At 44.1% G+C, this 20,085-nt stretch overlaps 1 protein-coding gene and 1 long non-coding RNA gene across 2 annotated transcripts in view; one reads left to right on the top strand and one right to left on the bottom strand.

Annotated features, from left to right (window-relative positions):
- MAML3 (mastermind like transcriptional coactivator 3) overlaps positions 1-20,085 on the top strand; it is a 245,294-nt gene that overhangs the window by 105,390 nt on the left and 119,819 nt on the right. The window lies entirely within an intron of this gene.
- On the bottom strand, positions 1,892-13,105 carry LOC134139495 (uncharacterized). The gene is made up of 3 exons (XR_009958181.1): positions 13,007-13,105; positions 4,830-4,973; positions 1,892-2,878 (listed from the first exon to the last, which is right to left on the bottom strand). It is a non-coding gene; the product is annotated as an uncharacterized LOC134139495 (long non-coding RNA).

Raw genomic sequence — 20,085 nt, forward strand, 5'->3', positions numbered from 1 at the left:
GTATTGAAATTCATATTTTAGCACCCAAGTAAATGGTTGGATGTTTGTAGGACACATGTAAATTAGCGTCACACATGTAAAAGTGTGACGTTAAAGCCAGGTTATGTGGCTACAAATAGCTTTCAGCCTTGAGTCTAGCAACAAAACAGAGCTCTTTTCTCTCAAGCTTATCCCGGGCCTGCCTAGTAAAGCCACATTGGTGACAGAGGAGCGCCCAAGCCCGTAGCGTTTACTTGGCCTGCGAGGATTGTGTGAAAGGGGCTCAAACGCGTCGGTATTGGCACTGAAACGGGCTAACCAACTGAGTTAAGGTAGGTCACTGGAAACAGCGCTTTTTCCTAGTGTGGACAGTGCCGGGGGAGCCCTTCTGCAGTGCAGTGTCTGACAGCAGGCTCTCGGTACGGAAGCAGCGCGATACCCTGCCGTGTTGGTGCTCCTTCCCCAAGGAGGCGGCCGACGCCGGCCGGCCGTTCCGGAAACGCCGACTCGTCGTTTCAGCCGGGGGCGTCGCTCTGCGCGAGGTGGTTGAACCAGCAGAAAGTGCCGTAGGGTAAATGCAGTAATGCCAGCCAGGAAGCCCTGTTCCTGGGCTTGCATTTCTGTGGAGGAAGTGCTGCATACGCTGTACTTTAAAAATACTCTTTGGCTGATGCCTCCGCTAGCTTTGCTGGCAGATGCTTTTGTGTGAGCATGCAGATCTGTCAGGGGGACTCTGCAGGCCATATTTAGGTGGTAGCTTCACAGCCTGCACTCTTCTTTTCCTTGCCACGAGCGATGGAGAGGCTATGTTTGTTTTGTGCTTAAATCCTCTTTATATTCTTTATTTTCTGAAGAAGCTTGGTGAAACAATCTTTTGATGATAGTCAACCACTGAAGCTAATTTTTATTCTGTATAATTTTATTTAGGCAGCAGGATAAGTACTCAGGTGACAGATGTGTAGAAATACCTACACTGAACAGATTTTTTTTTATTATTATTATTTTTTAATGAAAAACTGCATTTCTGATTCTAAAAGCATTCAGGCCTTTGGAATGTGACCAAACCTGGGTTACAGTTGATATGCAGCTGGGGGCAGGGAAAAGTCATGGGTCTCTGAAGCAGTAATTTACTACACTTCAGTTCTGAGTTTCATCTGTATATAAACAGGAACATACAGAAAGCTGAGGAACCTTTCAGAAATATTTTTATCCTACAGCATGATGAAGAAGAAAATTCCATCCTTAGGATAGATTTTACTGGAAATGGCAAAATCATTCATGTAAATAGTTAGCTCATCTTTTAAAGTTGCTGTTGAACTACGGTGATCCCAATGAATTTCAAATGCACCCCAAAAAAGGAGAAACAAAAGTGTAATCTCTTGTTTCTCTTTAATAGTAGTTCCCTTTTTCTTTTTTCTTTTTTTTTTTTTTCATTTTATTTCCTGCAGAAGAGCAGCTAGAATCAGAGTGAGCTGTGAAATATTAGTGGAGCAACTGATATTATACCATTACCGTCCCTTGGAATAAACTTGCTTGAGTAGAAAACATCAGCAGATTAAGTTGGGATTTGCACCAGTGTGGTTGAAACAAAAACTGAGCTTCACTGTTAAGCAAAAAGGCAATTGTATGTGAATATGAACAAATGCATTAAATACATCTCCTGTATTCCTGGCATTAACACCACCAAAACTATTATGGGAAATAATGCCAGCCCAGGAAGATTTATTTGTCAGCCTTTTAGTAGGACACTTGCAATGAAAAATCTATTTATTTTGCTTGTCCATCAAAATGCGACTTGCTTTGAGTGGATGAGTAAAATTTTGCAACTCCGCATTAAAGTAATGTAATTCCCTATGAAGTGCCAGCATCAGCCAGTTACCACCTTAATGTAACTTATGCTGGGGGAGGCGTCTTGCTTATGCTTTTGTTTATTGCTTTTAGTGGGTGAGAGTAGCAAAAAGACACCCGCAATATCATGATTTACACAGCCTTGCTCGTGTTAATCACATTACTTTGCCAGCCGTTTTTCACACGTCTCTTCACCTCCCACCCTTTGAACTGCAACTTTCTCTGCCATGAGTCACGCGGTAGCACAGCGCCGTGAGCAGATGTGGTGCGGCCGGCAGTGCGGATGCGCGCCCCGAGCCCTTGCTGCAGCTGCTCCCCGAAAACGCAGAGGAGGAGAGGAAGGCTGCTCGGTGCGTTTGCACGTGCCTGTGTGTGTGAGCGAGCATGCACACGCGGTCTTGCAGAATGAAAGTCCCTAAACCTTTCCGTGAGCACAAGGAGTGCTGTGACCTGCGCTCCCTCCCGGCCAAAGGGCAGAAAAATAGAGCAAGCGGAGCCGCGCGGGGCAGGATGCTGCGGGCTAGAGGAGCGCGGCGGGTGCTTCATGCTGCAGCCCGTGCCCGAGTAACAGCAGGTCCTGCGCTGATGGTCTCTTCTTGAGTTTCAAAGATTGTCTGGGATGTGGCATCACTCTTTTTTCTCTGAAAACCTGTGCTAGTCCTTCCAGGCTTCCCCTCAGATGCTGGAAGCACGCGTTGCTCCGGCATGCTTCCGAGACACTGTCAACGTGCACGTGTCCAGGCAGCTTCCGAGTTCGTGGTGAGGCAGAGGTCGCACCAAGGGGCTCGTGCGAGACCAGCGGGCCTTCCTTGTACGTGCTTTGGCACTCAAAGCAGAGAGCCCAAGCCTGTTACCCTTCTCGCAGTGCTCGTGGCCTTCCTGCCCACAGGGAGGATAAGTTAGCTGCTTTACGTGGAGATTTTCATTTTGACTGCTGCTTTCTGGGATCCATCATGAAACGGATGAGACCCTTCTGCACTGCTGTGCTCAGTTCAGACCTGGGAGTGCCCAAGTCAGGCAGGGGAAAGTGGTAAGCTATGGCAGTGAGTAACTGGGAAAAGGATATAAAGCATTTGCGATGGGAAAAGATCAGTGACATTAAAAGCAAACAAACGAGCAAGTATCATAGTGTTCTGAGTTGCTTGGTGTTACAAGCCATTCTGTAGGCCAAGCAGCTCCATTTATACAGCCTTGTAACTGCACAAACTGTGCGTCTATAATTTAAAAAACATTAAAAAAAAAACAGTAGGGGCTTCCAGTTACATCTCTGGAAAGTTACATCTCCTAAACTTTTGTTCCTTTGCACCAATATGCAGGCCTTTGCAGTGCTGAGCTGTCTTGTCTGAATGCTAAATTATAACACGTGTTTTATTCTTTATTTTCATGTCTGGTACGATGCAATTTGTACCAGCAATGTCTGAATACTCTGGTTTACTTCAAAAGACTAGGAGAGTTAAGAGTCTTTCATGAAATAAAAGAAAATCCCCCCCAAAAGCCTTGTGCCATTTCTGAATTGTATTCTCAGTTACATTAGCATATAGCTGGAGTTGATTCATTTGCATTAGTGAAAAAGTCGAAGTGAGAGCAGAATTAGACCTGCTTGAAAATCAAGTCAAAATCATATCTGATGCAGCTCACTCCCAGCCTTGATCTGGTGGCCTGTGGCACTGCTCGTGAACCCGGAGAAGCGGATGTTTCCGTTTCACTCTGAGCAGCAGCTGCAGGACATAGCGCAAAGGGAGCTGTCGTCTGCCGCGGGTTAGGAAAATCTACCCCCCTGCCAGCAGCCGTAGCTACGGCTCCACTTCTCTAAGGTGGCTTGGGGGCTCTCCTGCCGCCCCACGGCGATGTAGCTTTTGGCAGTCACAGATGTAGGTTCGTGTCTCGTGGCGGGTGTCTAAAGCAGTCTGGGGCCTGGGCACCCAATTCCCACGGGCTTTAGAAAGAGCTGGGTGCTCAGCTGTATAGGTGCTTCCCAAGTCCTGAAGGCTTGGGGGGCACCCAAGGAGGAAGGTTCTTCCCCTGCCTGCTTACCAGCACCAGCTTTGGGCTGAAGCAGGAGGGCTGGAGCACCCGTACAAACTGATAGCAAAACTGTCAGTCTCTTGAGCCACAGACAGTAACAGCTTTTTTTTTTTTTTTTAATCTTTTAGCAACCTGTGTCTCAATAAGGTAATGAGCATTATTTTTAAACATGTTGCCCTTTTAAATATATTGCCCATGAAATGATTGGCTGTTCATTTTCTTCTGTTTAAAATGAAAGAAGAAAAAGAGAGAGAGGAAGAAAAAGGGACCTTTCGGAAGCCAAGTATTACTTGACATACTTTTTATCATGTCGGACCTGACCTCAGTTTTCTCCAAACTATCTGGTTTTAATCTGTTAAATCCGTCCTCAGATGGGAACTTTTCCATAGCTTTAATACGTTTTGTTCTTCTGCATCCTTCTTGAAATGAAGCAATGAGTATTTGAGCTTGAGTGCGCAGCAAAGATTTACATAAGACTTAAAATTTTTTTTTCTTTACCAATATTATTACGCTTTCTCACTCTGTTGCCTTGTTTCTTTGCCATTTCTTTGTCATTCTGTACAAAGTAAATGTTTTCACTGAACTGTCTACAGTGATGGCTAGGTATTTTCCAGAGCAGTTATAGGTAAGATAGCATCTATCAGCGTGTATGAGTAAACAACTGCTTTTTCTTTGCATTACCTTGCACTTGTCTACACTAAATTTCAGCTGATCAGGGAGTATTTCCTCCAGCATCTTTGGAAATTATATAGCTGTTGACTGAGAGAGGGAGGGAGGGAGGATAGAAATTAAATGGTCACAACATGTACTGAATATTTACTAACAGAGAGGGAGGGCTCCTTTGAAATGAGACCAGTTTCTCATAATCTCATTTCTCTGTGCTGTTTGCTCGCTCTCTCGTTCTCCCCCCCCCCCCCCCCCCAAATAAAGTGACAGGGTTAGGAAAGGCGCAAGAGTTTTCCTTTAGTTCTCCTCACCTTGGAAAGGCTGGGCACTGGGAGGTTTCAGCATTGCGGGAATCCTGACCGGGGACCACGTCAGCACTTCTGTTTGCTCGGGCAAAGCGAGCGTGTGTCTGTGTGCCGAGGCAGGGAACGCGCTGGCGGAAACGGTCCATAGGCCTGTAAGGTGATAACTCATTAGCAGGGTTTTCAGTGTGCAAGAGAGCTTGCAGGATTAGGAGGCTGCCTGGTGTTTCTGATGCCTATCATGGATTGACTTCTCACCAAGAGAAGAATTTGAGAAAATCTTTTCTTCCCTGAAAGAAGAGCGGATAAAGATAAGATAATACACAAACTCTCAGTTCAAATGCAGGGAAAAGTATTGTTCGCTTCTGCAGGCAGGCACATGCTTGCATGGTGTTGGAAGAGGCACTACTCTGTCACTTGCTTAAATGGTCAGTGCTGGGGCACCATCTGTGGCAAAGCCTGTATTTGCTGCCACTGTGGACTTTTTGAATCACATTAAATGTAAGACAGGGGAAACTGTGAGACCCAGTGATTTTGACTGCCTCTGGTTTTGAGCACCCGATTTTGAGAGCATTAAAACAACCTATTTTTTACGAAGTGCAAAGCACTACCCAGGAAGTTTAATTCCATTGTGCAGATGCTAACCAGAATTCAGTTACCTATTTTCTTTCCCAAGCATCAGGAGCTTCACGGTTGTCGCCACTGTTATGTATTTGTCACTGCAATAAGTTTTGTTAAAATGTAGACCAGGAAAGTCTTGGGCATGTGAGAGTTAATTTCAAGGAAGATTATACATAGTCTTACTGAAACTTCATTGATACTGTGGGTTTATATAAGTACATATGTATTTAGGATATGTGTCTGTAAACTTTCTAGGCAGCCTGTGGCAAATGAAAACAGAATGTTTCAAATGTGTTGCTATCTTTAAGGAACCAAACACACCAGCTGAGCAGTCTACAGCTATGGTTGCCATCCAAGCCCTGAACTCTGACTACTAATGTAGTTGCAGTCAGCTGGTTTTGAGCACCATCTTTACCTGAAGATTCAGCATATGAAGTAAATTTTATGGTGTATGGGCTACTTTCAAGGCAAACTCCAGGTATTCTTCAAAGAAAGTTTCACTCATTTCATCCTGGCTGTTTTTGTGTTTGATATGACACCAAACACACTTCTAAAAATAGCTTTTTCTCTTGAGAGTGCAGTTTTGTTCATTCTGGGCTCACGTATCTCCCTGCACGCCCATCTGGTTTGGGGCTTGTAAATCAGCATAAATCATGTTGCATGCAAGTATCAGCCATGGAAAAGCGCCCGTGGCTGTTGCTGAGATCAGAGCCAGGCTTCCAGGGAGGCAGGCTGAGCCAGGCCTCTCTCCAAGAAAAAGCACACTGGCTTGTTGGAGACCCACAGGTTTCAGCTGTGGCCTTGACTTGCACATGGAGTCTCTGGGGTTTGGGGGGAATCTTAAATGCTGTTTACATCCTTGTTTTGGCTTGCCGTTGCACCTGCCTGCCTCACCATTTCACTGTGGCCTATGCTGCACTGAGACAAGTGCTGAAAGTAGAGCAGTGATGGAAAGTGGTGCACTGTCATGGTTTCATTAAGGCCTGGTCTGCTTTTTCCTTCTCCCCTCTGTTTTAGTATTTCAGCCTTCTCTCACTTCTCCTCCTCCACTTTTTATTTTCCAAGAGCACCCTCTCTCCGATGCTATACTGCTGTGTTCTCTTAGTCTCCACCTTTCTAAAATGCTCTCTGAATCAGCATTACAGGTTTATGTCCTGAGACCTTGCTTCATGGTATTCAAACAGTTTGCTGGTTATAAAGTTACACTATCAAAGTTCTTGCCTGTGGCCTATTTGAACGAGTGTTCAAAATATGAATCTTTTAATCAGGAAACTCCCTGTTCCATGTTAGATTCTATTTAAAGAGAAATCACTCAGATCCTCTAAACAGAATACCCAAATTGGGTGCATAGTTCCTCCTCCTAAGGTCCTGTTGCAACTTTGATGTGCAGGCTTTGTTGGATGGTTTTGAAGGCAGAAAGCCTGCCAGGAAGAGTAGTAGCAGAAAGTAGAGGAAGATCAAGGTATCAAAGAGGATGACTGAGGAGGAGTCTGCAATGATGGAGCTCCCATGGACTTTTTTCTGTTCTCCTCCTTGGATTCAAGAGTTGCCTGCCCACAGTAGAAATCCAAAGAGGAAGCAGTTGGCATTAATACTTCCTCCAGTGGCAACATGCGAACGGCCCTGTAGAGTCCAGGAAGGAGGGAGGAGAGCCACAGATGTAATTTACTTCTTCCCATGCCAGCTTCAGTAAACTTGGCTCACCGTAAGTCTCTCTCTTGCACTTATAAAATGCACCTGAATTCAGCAGCAGTGTAAACATGATGAATATCTGGTCCGTGTTGAAGGACACAGAGCGGGGCTGTCTTGCTCTTGGGCCTGCTCAGATATACATTTCATATATCACTTACCTACCACACAGGGTGGTTATGAGGATTAATTAGTTAATGTTTGTACAGCACTTTGAAGATATAATGCACTATTAGACTCTAGTCTCTGCCTGATGCATGAGTAGAATTCCCATTAATGCTAATGGAGGTTACATGCATTTCTCAAGCAGGGAATACATAAATGCTAAATGTAATTATTATTATATTTCACAATACTACTTGTTATTTAGCTTTTGTAGGTTAACTTAATTTTTTAATATATAACTTGCAGAAATAAACGATGTTCTTAATTTTGAATCTTGCTTTCAAGAACAAACTAGATAAACCTCAAATAAGCAAGCATCCTTCCTTCCTCTTCCTGCACAGTTTTCTTCTCTTCTTTGTATCTTGTGTATCTTCTGACCAGAGGTAGATTTCCATGTTCTGCAGTTGGCAGAGGTATCTAGCTGGCTAAGGAAGCAAACTCGCAACACCTAGCACAAATAGTATTTGATTACTGTTAATTACAGTGCTGTCACACAGACAGGGGGAAAGAACGACGGCTGGCTTTGTCAAATAGCAATGAAATAACCCGCTGTCTGTCTACTGACTTAATGGCTTTAATTGCTAGCGCATAATCAAGATCTGGTGAATTTGTTTGAACATATCAGCAGGCACCAAATATTTCAATTAAGATCAAGTTGTGTAACTAGTTTTGCTCTACCTAGGGCAGAATTCTGGCAAATTCAGGTTTTTTGGGGGGCTCACTAAAGGGTACCCACTAGTAAGGGCAAGCAATAAAACTGAAAGCTGTATTTTTTTCAGAATTTAAATAACCTCCTCCTCCCTGATGCTACAGGAACCTTGTAGTTTTTATTTTCTTTCAATCTGGTTTCTTCCTCAGGGCAGTGTACTCCAGCAGAGTCCCTGTACTACCGTTTGTTTTACTGTGAACCCATCTCCCAGTGCACCCTAGGCACAAGTTATGAGGCCGGGGCAGCGGTCTGTCCCAGGGATAACTGCTTTGGCCCAGAGCAACGTCTGTCCTGGATCCTAGAAGGAGCCTAACTGCAGCAGCACGAAGCACATGGCAGTCCCACTCCCACTGCTGAAAAGCTGCAGCCTAGCACAGCAATCTTTTTCTTCTGTGTGAATGATAGATACTTTTTCCTTTTGTGCCTTGTCCTCTTGCTGGAACGATCTTTTTCAAGAAATTGGTCCCCTTCTGTAGCCAATGCATGCTACAAGAGGTCTGGGGTGAATGCTCAAATTATGTTTAGTTTTGAGAGATGAATTTGTCCCAAACTGTCTAAAGCTGCTTTTTATCTATTAAAGTCTCAATCAAAGACTCTTGCTCTGTCTTTGAAGAGGTTCCTTCAGGGATTCACACCCATTCAACCAGATCATTAGCAGCTTCTTTGGCACAGAGGAATAGATCCTTGTGATAAAATCTGCAAGGCCGGTGACCCAGACTTCCTCTTTCACTAACCACTGAAAGGGGAATATTGCACCTCTCTGGGGCTGCTTTTGAGTACTGGATCCTGTAGACTGCCCTCACCTATGCGGTTCATATTTAATCACGTACCTGTACCAAGCTCTGTGGCTTAAGCTCATCAGTTCTCATTTAGCTGCTTTCTGAATTTTTTTTCTGCCTGTGTGGTTCCTATAGCTTGTTACGTGACAGGCATTAGTCTGGATTGGTTGATGGATATTCTTGGCACTAAGGACTCTGCCTTACTTTGAATTGATCTCCTTAGCTTTAGTGGCTATAATTCTTGCCGTGACACTGGGAGAGCTGACATCATGACCTGTGCTCCTCCGTATAGCATTACCTTCCACAACTGTGAGCCTCTTTTAGCATCATCCACATACCGTTCTGCCCAGCTTTGCTTTGACCCCAGGATATAGCTAACCCCTATCTTCTCCCTGCCCCCACAGGCCCTGTAATTTTGGGGATCGTGCTCAGCCAGTTCTGAGCGACAGAACTCTACTGAGCTCGAAAGCTGGCATGCAGAGAATCCCAAGTCCTTTCTGTTCTGTCGTGAAGGACCTTTAGAAAATGTACCAGCTTCCTGCTTAGTTTTGGCAAAGTTGGTCATTCGTGCGTGTATATTTAGTGGAGCTGTCAGCTCTCCACAGCTCTCTATCGGACTTGGGAGTCTGAGAGCTAAAAACAACCCCAAAATGAAGAGGTAATTCATGATAGGCAAATTTACCTTTGCGGAAAAGCAGAAAATTAAGCTAGAGTTTTTTTTTGTTTTTTGTTTTTTTTTTTTTTAATTTGGAGAGGAGAAGCCTACCCTAGCACTCTTACGTTTTGTTTCTTTTGGATACGAGTGTGCGCATGTTTGAAGGAATTTTCAGTCTTCTAATGGGCTCTATATACGATACTGTAATAATAGGTTAAGGCAGAGATGCCAGGCAGGGTCAGTGGGCCTGCATATTGACGAGACCAAAGACTGGGAGGAACGCAGAGTGCTTGTCAGGGTATATTCTGTGTGGTTGCTACCATTGAGTCTAAATTTGACTGCATTCAGGAAACTTTACTCACAAAAGAATCTGCTTTTTTAATCAGATTTTTCTACTTTTTTTTCTTCCCCAAATGCTGGATTTTATTGTCCAGCTGAAATAACTTAGGCGTCAGTTGCACAGTTTGTATTACAGTGATATCACACACAACTATGTTACATGCTGTGGTTATGGAATTTTCTTCTCTACCAACACAGAAGATGCTGGGACAGCAGCTGCCAAACCATTGCACATAAAAGTCACCATTTCAATAGATAGGGATCAGTCAAGGCTCCCTACTTCTTAAGGGGAAAAATAGAAGATAGGAGGAAACAGTTTTTGTTTTGCTGGAGTGCTGCTTCTGTTAGAATACTTTTTGTTTTTTCTGTCTTTCTTACTTACTAATTCTGTTGGCTTTACATAGCCCTGTAACTGCTTCCATGTCATGAAAGTCATCACAGTTATCTACTAAATAGACCCCCCAGCCTTTGGAGGGTGCTGTTTCTGGTGGTGCTCCATTTCACTGTTTGACTGTAGGCACGGGTTCTCGAGAAGTAGAGGCCAGACTCCAGAAAGGGCAAATCAGCATAGCAAAGCAGCTGCACCCACCTACACCACCTGAGGACCCCTCCTTTTTAGCTTTTTTTATCTTCCCTTTGTGCATTTTGTAGCTCCAAGCAAACTTTGCTAATATTATTACTGGCAATTACATCTTCATTTGTTTCTGTCTTGCCTATCATTTTTCCAGTGCGCCTGTCTTGTTTACTTCTGCCCAAAAGCTGTGAACTCTGCTAGTTTTCCCAGCTGTCGTCTTACTCTTTCAAAATCACCAGATTTCTTTCTTTTGTGAAGGTACAGTCTTTGAAGTGTCTTGTACTTTCTGGAAAGGAAGTAACATTAAGCTTTTGAAAAAAACTTAAAACTCCTGTTTCCTTCTAATTATTTTCCCCATTAGGAAACTGGTTGTACCAGGTGTAAGGTGTATGTCCTGGGGACCTCTGCTAGGCAGAGGTGTAGTTGCAAGTCCTGCTCTCAATATATGTCTCCTTTATTAATTAGGTATAGGGATGGATACTCATGGTGTGAAATTCTGGAGATTTCTATATTGTCTTTTAAATGCTATCAAACGTATTCCTTAAATGGTCTCACCATAAAGTAAAGAGTTGTTGGGGATGTATGTGCACATGCATATATATACCTGAGAGATGGAGAGAAAGGTAGCAAAAAACTTGCAACAAGTGATGCAAAACAATGCAGTGACAGATGCTGCTGATGTCAGATTTTTCACTGATCATATTTTGATTATTTTTGCAATTCTTACCTTATTTTTGTTGATAAAATTCTTTCTGGATGCCCTTCTATAGAAAACTTAGTAATTTTCCTACTTAGTTAATATTCAGGTATAAAAAAAATTATTACAGTTTAAATGATGAATAGATGCTAATTTATACATATATACTTATACTCAGAATGCCTAATTAATGATCCTTGGTGTCAGTCATGGATATGCAAATGATCATATTTTGCAACTCTCATTCTAATTGCATTGCCCTGTCTGGCTGCTGTTTGGGGGAATGGTTTTACTGCAGTTCAGGAAGGGATATGAAAGAAACTAAGCAACAAAATAGCACGCAGTTAGTTAATGCTTTACCACTGTAAATCATGTGGCATTTTGATCATGCCTGTAGTTTTAGAAGTTGAAATGGGAAAGGCAGCAGTATAGAACATAACTATTTTCTAGCTATGCTGATTAATCAAAAACATGTAGGTTCTGATAGTTTTTAAGTGTCACTGGCACACATACAAAGTAAGGTATCTTCTTTCTACTAGATCCCCAATAAAAGGACTCTACCTTAGCATTAGGAGTGACTTTGACAGACCAGTCAAAAATGCGCCCCTGATTGCAGGGGACATGACACGGTTCGGGGATGCTGTATTTGCTTGCTTTGACAGAGCCTGGGAGCACTGTCGAGCAAGCGACAGTTTGTCCCTGTGTCTGTGCTGGGGTTTTGCAAGCTCATTATATTCATGGTGGGTGAACCCAGTCCCCGGGAAGAAGACCAGCACAAGCCTTTTGCTCTGCTTTTCCTTTGGACAGAGACCAATTTCAGATTACGTAAAACACGATGGATATTTACACCACATGTGAGGTGCCAAAGTTAAGAGGTTATGCTGCAGGGGTCCTGCAGAGGCAGATTTGGAGAAGGAACCAGCGTAGAGGACCTGAGCTGCGTCGTGGAGAGCCTGTCTGTCTCCGTTCACTGAGGAGACGCGGGCAGATTGACCCTACCACCTTGTTCCTGAAGTTCAGCGGTCTGAAAACTCATCACGAGGCCGTAATTTCTTATCTTTCCTTCTCTTTAAAAAAAGTCTTAATTTGTGGCAAAGCACAAGACAAAATTTTTATTAGGGTTTGTGGGTACATTTAGTTACGTAAATAATTTTACTTTCCGTAGTTAGAAGGAACAGTAATAAAAAATGGTGATTTTTCAACTGCTCTGTGTACTTGCATTGAAGCTGGACTGATTTTGCCATACCTGGGACCTTTTAGGCAACTGAACAGGGTCAGTTATTTTTAATTGCTGTCTTTCTGGCATCTTGGAGTGAAAGCAGCTGTGTGAGCGAGAAGCACTCAAACCTGACAAGTGTCGTACCAGCTATGATAGACGTGTTCGTTAAATTAACTAACAGAAGCTTCTTTCCAATTTTCCAGCCCTTGTGCCAGCGTACCGCCTGGGCCGGCAGGTCCCTGGGGCTGGCCGCCGGTGTCCGTGGGGGCTCCCGGCGGCGGCAGGTGCCGGGCGCAGCCCAGCGCCAGGCACCGCGCGGGACCAGGGCTGTGGCAGGCGGTGGCGGCGGCAGTGCGGGGCAGGGGCTGAAATGGGCCCTGGGGCTGGGCAGGGGGGAGGCCTCACGGAGCTGAGCTGGGACAGTAAAGCTCAGTAGTGCCCTCAGGGCCCCGACAACTTGTACCTGCGTCATTAATTAATAGGCCCCAAAAGACATTTATCAATGTTTACTTCTGCATATGTAAGGGAATTCTTCAGAAATCAGAAATTCATACTCTGTGTTTGCAGGGGAGTGGAGCTCCTGTCTGGGTCAGAAATTTCCTAGGGGACAGCCTTGGTTGTTCTTCCACCCAAGCCTTTCTCTTGCTGGCTACCTTGACAGGTTCTGGGTAAGTTTTTAAAGAATACAGGCCCTTACTAGCCTTTAACCTGTGCTGGAATTTGTTAGTGTTTTTCTTACCTGAAGCTGTGCAGGAATTAGCATTCAAGCATTGCAAGGAGACCATGGATCCCATGTAGTTAAAAGAAGCAGGGTTAAAAGGGTTCCACCAGGGCTAATCATCCTTCTGAGCTGCAGCCCACGTGAGACTGGCTGGGAAGAGCGTTTGCCGGGGCCGAACGCTCCTGGCGCGCAGCCTGCGCGGGGCGGCTGCATTTGCTTTGTTTCTGCGCCTGGCACTGGTAAGCGGCTGCTGGTGCTTGTGCACTGCCCAGTAAAAGAGCCAGGCTGAAAGTCACTCCAGGAAGCTCCAATCTTGCTCCCAGTCAGTAGAGTCCACAGCTCTGCTCTTAGCACAGCTCTTAAATCACCGCTGGGATTTGCAAGGAGTTCACCGCAGCGTAACTATCAAATCATGCCTCCACATTGATCCTGCAGGCTGTGATGTCGGACCCTGGCTAGGGCAGTTATCGATCCCAAACAGCCTTGCAGGACAGGGAAGCAGCATGATCTATACTGTTGTGCTGTTCCCTCCCTCGTACAAGTGATGACCGTCACGACACAGGCATCCAACAGCTCCTTGACATCAAATGCTTCATCGTAGCTGGACGTGCTGTTTGGCAGTCTGCGCAGGGAGGCCCGCACAGCACCAACCTTTCTGCGAGGGTGAACGCAGGAGAGCTCGAGCACTCCCTCTGAAAGCACCAGCGGGCGCAGGGATGCGTTCTGGTGGTGGTCTTAGTGGTTTTCTTTTTTTCCTCAGCAGAATGCTGGGTCTCTCTTGCAAAAATACTGATGCTATCAGTATTCATTGCCATTATTTACAGATTAAATGTATAATCGGTTATAACTTTTTAGAGACGTATTCAGGTGCCAGTGCTTTTCCACTACTTGCTATTTGGATGCTATGTGGTATATGTATTCCGTGTGTGTGTGTGTATATATATATGTGCGTGTGTGTGTATGCGTGCGTGCGTGTGTATATATATACGTATATTTATATATAGTGATCTCAGAACTTATTTTCTAGTATGTATATGCCTATTTGCACTGGAAATGCTACTAAAATGAGGAAAAGTACATTTATTTCCTAGCAGTGTTTTAAAGTATAATCAACACCTTATTTCCTAGGTTTTCTTTGAATTTATGATATTTAGCATCCATCACCCTAGTCATAATGCAAATGTAAAAAGGGAGGAATACCAAACTTAAGGAGAAACGGAAACTTCTGTTCCATGTGCAGCTTTTTATGTGTGTTGTTGTAAGTTACTATAGTAAAGCTCTTCCACACAGATGGGCTATTTCCAGTGGAACGGTAAGAAAATCTTCATCTGATTCTTTCCATTTTCTAAAAAAAAATGATTCTGCATCAGCTTGGGAATTACAGGAAACAACAGCCCACATGGCTTTGTTCTGTTTGTTCCATTTGCTTATCCTAGAGAGTAACCCAGAAAGGAGGGCAACAAGTTTTGCTTGAAACTAAGAGCAAGTCGTTATATAAATATCAGCTTAAGATGTGCTTCTTATACCTCTGCTGATTCATTAATATTTTTGCATAGAATATTTTAACATAGAATATTTGAAAATCCGCATGTCTCAATTTAGATTCCAGTAACTCAAAAGCATGTCAAGTGAGGGACCTAAACTTTGTGGCAGTGTTTATAAAGCCTTTATTAATCGTTCCTGGGCTGTTTTCAGGCACTGCATTATTCCTTTATATTTCAATTGCTGTTTAAAATAAGCAAATACAAAACAAAAATTACTCTTGGAGTTAAACTTGGGGGGGAGAAGTTTGTGAAGCTGCTGGAAAAACAACCCAGGCACCCTGAATGAGCCAATAGGAGGGAAAGAAATATAACACTTGTAGTGTGAAAGGCTCTCTCCTTTGCTCTATGTGTGCGTCAGCCACAAAAATAGCAACATCAGGAACAAAGCTCTATTGGTTAATGAGAAAGGAGGAAAAAGGTGAGGCTGCTCCAAGTTGTGCTAATCGTGTTCTTTCTTGTGCTAGTCAGGCTACCTTAGTAGTTACTGCTGCAGAACTGTAAAGTTTGAGTCTGCGCCTCCTAACATTTCCTCTTGTGTTTCTTCTCTTTGCCTGCCTGCATTGGCTTTGTGGTCACTTTTAGCCATGTCAGCACGTTGAAAACTGCTGACAGTAAACACCGAAGGCATGCATGCATGCTACTGAAGAAACCACAAGGAAAACAGACTTGGGAAAATGGTGGATATGCTCTCTGTGACTTGTTCACAGCTTCCAGGCACAGTCTGGAGCCTCTTGCAAACTAGAGGGCTTGGACATTTCTTTAATTCTTTTTTATTTTATTTTTAAGAGGATCAATATAGGCCACAATGTAGTTCACTTCCCGTGCATTTTGCTATGGGCAGTAGCAGAGTGGTTCAGTGTGCATCGTGCCTCACAGAACAGGGGAAATAGCAAGAATTTCAGGCGGAGTAGCTGCCACGGGCGGCATGCTGCATCCCGTTTTTCTGGTGAGAGTGTTTGGCTGGCCCCGGGATGGCGTGGGCATCACAGGAGGACCCACCGGCCCGCTGTTTCTGCCCTCGTCATTACGCCCATCTTCAGGAAGGGCAACCGCTGTAGGAACTGCGCAGCGTGCTGCTTGGCGTCGGAGGCTGCGTGCTGGAGCAGGCCTGCACGGCACACGGAGAAGGGGCTGGCCACGAGAGAGGGCAGGGCGGGGAGCAAACGAGGCAATACGGAGTCAGGTACAAGGCTTCTCTTCTAAATACGTGTGCATATCAGCATGCGGTAGGATCGCCATGCTCTCCCTGTGTCCCTAGTGTTTTCCTGCAGACTCAGCGTGGTTTGGTTAGGCAGCATGCATGGAGCTACATGGCTTTGAGAATGTTTGAGCTGAAAAGCTGGATCCTGCCTTCACCAAACCTGCATAGGTGCTGCATGAGTAAATGAAATTAGAGACAACCCCCAGAGCCCAGCTTTAAGCTGCACTTTGCCAGAGGCTCAGCTCAATTTACACAGTGTGAAGAAGGGGTAGGCTGGACTTGATCAAAAATGGATTTTGCTGGGAGCCTGTTTCTATTTTTATAGGAGTTTACCCAGCTGCTTTCAAGCTATTGCAGCTGTCTGAAGCAGTTAAAGTGCACACCTTGTGGAAAACACCCATTCTGCCTCGTGTCATGCTAGCTCAGAGCCAAGTCTAACTCTGTAACAGAAGATGAGCCACTTATCCACCACATACACTACCAAGAGAAGCTCCTGGGACATGAACATTGGCCTGGAGGGTGACCCAGGAGCATCTGGTTCCCTTTCCATTGCATAAATGATGTAGGACACAGAGTGAGGCCTACAACCCAACCCAAACCCCAAAGATAAAACACAGGCCAGAATCTTGTATCTCTGGAATCAAAGGACAGTTTTTTCATGGAAATTAGTAATTATTCTGCCTTCATCTGGTGCAGTTAGGATCAGGATTTGGATATGAACTATATTAGAAATTTCTGTTTAAGAACATGGTTTCCAAACTCATTTTAAACTTGGTCTAGTCTCATTCAAGCTAGCCAGCCAGACTGCATTTTAGCATGAGTCAGCCTGAGCTAGCTTAAAATTTTGCTTTAGACTGAGCTCAACAAGGACAACCCAAAGCTGATGGAGTCTTCACTGCCTTGCCAACTAAAGGTAAAATGCCATGAGAAACAGGTGCTGAAAGCTGGGAAAGGAGATGGATGTTTGGGGAAAGCCTGGGGATTTGTCTGCCCAGCGTGTTCTGTACATGCTGCTGTCTGCTCAAGCTGTCAGTCGCAGCAGAGAGTGCATCCTCCTGCACAATCCTCCATCCTCCTGATGGGTAAACACACCAAAATTATTTGTTTCCTGGCACTAGAGACTACATTAAATCCCTGCTATAAAGCTCTCTACATTAAAACTAAAGATTTTTTTTTAAGAATTCTTAGGAGAGTGCTGACTTATAATGACTAATTTTGTAAATTTTGCATTAAAAAAAGGCATTTGTACACTGAAGAGACTTTGACTATATTTAGAATAAAACTTCATGCTCCCACTGTCAGGATGTGAGCTTAATTACAGCACGCTGCAAACTTTGCCTTTGTGAAGGATATTTTTCTGCACTGCTTACTTCAAAAAGCACAGTTTTGCTGCTATTTTTATGATGCTTTTGTAACAGCAGCGGGAGTTGAAATGGGTTCAGTGGAACTTGAGAAGGATCCTCTGATGAAGCAGCGAGAGTAGTTGTGCAGCTCCCTGCTCTTAGCTTCTCACCAGCTGAAATCAATCCATGTCAGGAGGAAGGTGTAGCCAGTTGCTGTTCCTCCCCCTCTCCCTCCCCCCCCCCCCCCGGTGTAACTTGCAGTTCACTTTTCCATTACACCCCAAGTTACCTGTTAAGATTTTAATACGGATACACTTTTGCTGCTGTGTTTGTGATTGGATAGCTGCTAGAGAATTACAGTAGAAAAATAGTTAGCAAGTTTTATATCCATAAACAATGAAAAAGTATATGCAATTCAGACTCCCTGCTTCAAAGAGATAGCTACTAGCTTTTTACAAAAATTGCCAAGCTGTAAGGAGACTTTTGTCCTTATCATAAAATCATGACGTGGTTTGCAGAGGCTGGTGTGCTCTGCTCCAGATAACAACAGAGCTGTTGCACCTGAGATGTGGTGGTGGAGAGCTTATGATCTGCATGTGTTGTACCTGAGCAGCAAAGGATGTTAAGGTTGCAAAGGAAAATGCTTGTAAGTCAGGAAATGCCAAAGATAGACTCTGTGTGTGTGAGTGTGTGTGAAACTTTAACGTTCCCTTGTCTGGATATGAGTTACTCTAGTCATACTGTGTTTTTTTGTTATTTTTATTTTTCTCAGGGCCTCTTCCTCTTTCAGTGCAGTTGTCCATCTCCTTACCCTGTGCACATACAGAGTAAATCATGTGGTGTGAATCACGTGCCGGGAAAGAGTATTAGTTTAAGCAGTGTAAAAGAGGCTGACTGCTGCTCAGACTGTGCTATCTGGGGGGATTCGCATTTCTTATTAAGGTGGCACAACTTGCATATTCTGAATGTTACTTAGGGTGAGGATTGAAGGCAAAACTACATCTGTAGCTGTGAGGGATACCTGGAATCTTTCTGAAAGTGCTTAAATGCTCTGCAGGCCTGAGCACCCATTAAAGCTGTTATCAGAGAAAACGACCTTCCCGTAAACCCTGTGCTGCAGCAGGGTGTTTCGTGGCTTTGCACCAGCACCAGCACCGGTGTGTGCTTCAACTCTCACTAGCTTGCAAAGACCTGAGCCCCTGGTGCCTCGGCATAGCTAGTTGTGTCCTCAAGCCTAGAGCAGCTGCAAAATTCGCAGAGAGGGAAATGTTACCTGCCGAAAGCATTTCACTTGATTTCGAGGGTCATTCCACACCGAAGCAGCAAGACATGCTGCAACCAACCACGAGAAGCTAAGAGAAGTGCAAGCATGGGGAGCAAAAATGTCCTTGATTGGAAATTCAGATTTCAAAGGGTCTCCTTTCAAACTGAAGGAGGAAAGTGCATATGTTTCTCCCGCCAGCACACCAGAGTGGCGTTTGCAGAAGCAGGGCTGACATTCCCGGGAGGTGGTGATGGTGGGTGCCGGGCGGGCTCCAAGGTGCGTTTTGTCGCGTGAAGGTGCAGTGCGGGGCGCAGCGCTGTGCGGGCTGGAGGCTGGACGCGCTGGGCGCGATGCGGCTGCCCTGTGCCGCATGGGGAAACGTGAGGCGTTCTGGGCGGGCAAGTCGAGCAGAGCCAAGGTGTGTTTTGGTGTGTCTCACGTAAAGGCGTTTGTATGTCCACTTCCAGTTAGCCACTAGGAAAGCATTCATTTAAAGAAAAGAAAATAGTGCAAAGTATGCAGTGTTTGCTTTGCTTAGTCTTCTCTCCCCCCCCCCTTTCTTTTTTAAGAAAGAAGCAGCCATAATATGGAAAACGACCCAAATCTATTCAGTGGTAGTAAAGAAGTTTTCTGGGAAAAATTTAATTTGTCAACAACCTGCGCTAAAAAGTAAATATGACATGACTTACTAGAAGAAACATTATTTTCTCTTTTGCAAATTGTAATGTAAATTTTAAACTTGCTTTTATTTTCCCCTTTGGTTTTTAAAAGGGAAATAAAATAATTGGCCAGATGTCTCCTAGATTTGATGATAGATTATGCAGTGCTACTAGTTTGACACCTAGTAGAAATTCTCCTTTCTGCAAAGCTCTTGCATGAATTTATGCTGTTATATTATATGTAAGGTAAACTGTTTTCCTAATCCCATGGGATTTACACAAATGTCTCTTATTAGCATGGTGCAAGGCTTCTACTGAGCCTGCTCACCTGCTGAACAGAAATCAACGCAAGTGGCATTTGCAAAATCCCAAGAGAGAGAGATTCTAGTTGCAAATAATAATAATAAAAACCATTTTTAATTTAGACAGCACCATGCTCAAAGACATTTGAGCATCTTAGTCGGAAACAGCTATATGGCTGTAATAATAAAGAACCTTGATGGCTGGGGGTCGGTAAAACAGATCAAGAACATGAGGTAGTATTTTGTCTATGTGCTGTGTTGCTCCGCTTTGTCTTAATGTTATCGTGGCAGCCCTCCCCCGAGAAGGGGGGTGCTCCTTTCCTATTTAAAGGATGAAATGCTCCCTCATCTCTGAAATACTGAAAGTCTCCTGAAACTTTCTTCAGTAGTACTGCTATCTATCTGCTGCGATTTGAACAGATAAGCTTCACTTGTCCTTGGTTTCCCTGGGATTTTGGGCTGTTGGCTCAAACAATATTTCTCACAGTAAAGGAAAGAATTTGCTGAACTGAATTTATTGATTATGGGCCAAATATCGACATCTTGATTCTATGCTTACCTTTTCTAAGACAGTGTAAAAACAGAGCCAAGACCTTTATAATTTTGTTTTGTGTTTTACTGATAGTATGCCAAAACAAAAAGTGGCATCATGTGGGAAAGCATAATGAATATTTTGCCTAGGACAACTTTAGTATGTTTATCTGTTTCTCTAAACATAATCTAAGAGATTGAAAAAAAAAAAATTTCTCTCTGTCACTGAGATCTAAGCATTAATCTCTAGGCA

Source organism: Rhea pennata, chromosome 4, assembly GCF_028389875.1.
Source record: "Rhea pennata isolate bPtePen1 chromosome 4, bPtePen1.pri, whole genome shotgun sequence".
NCBI classification, from domain to species: domain Eukaryota; kingdom Metazoa; phylum Chordata; class Aves; order Rheiformes; family Rheidae; genus Rhea; species Rhea pennata.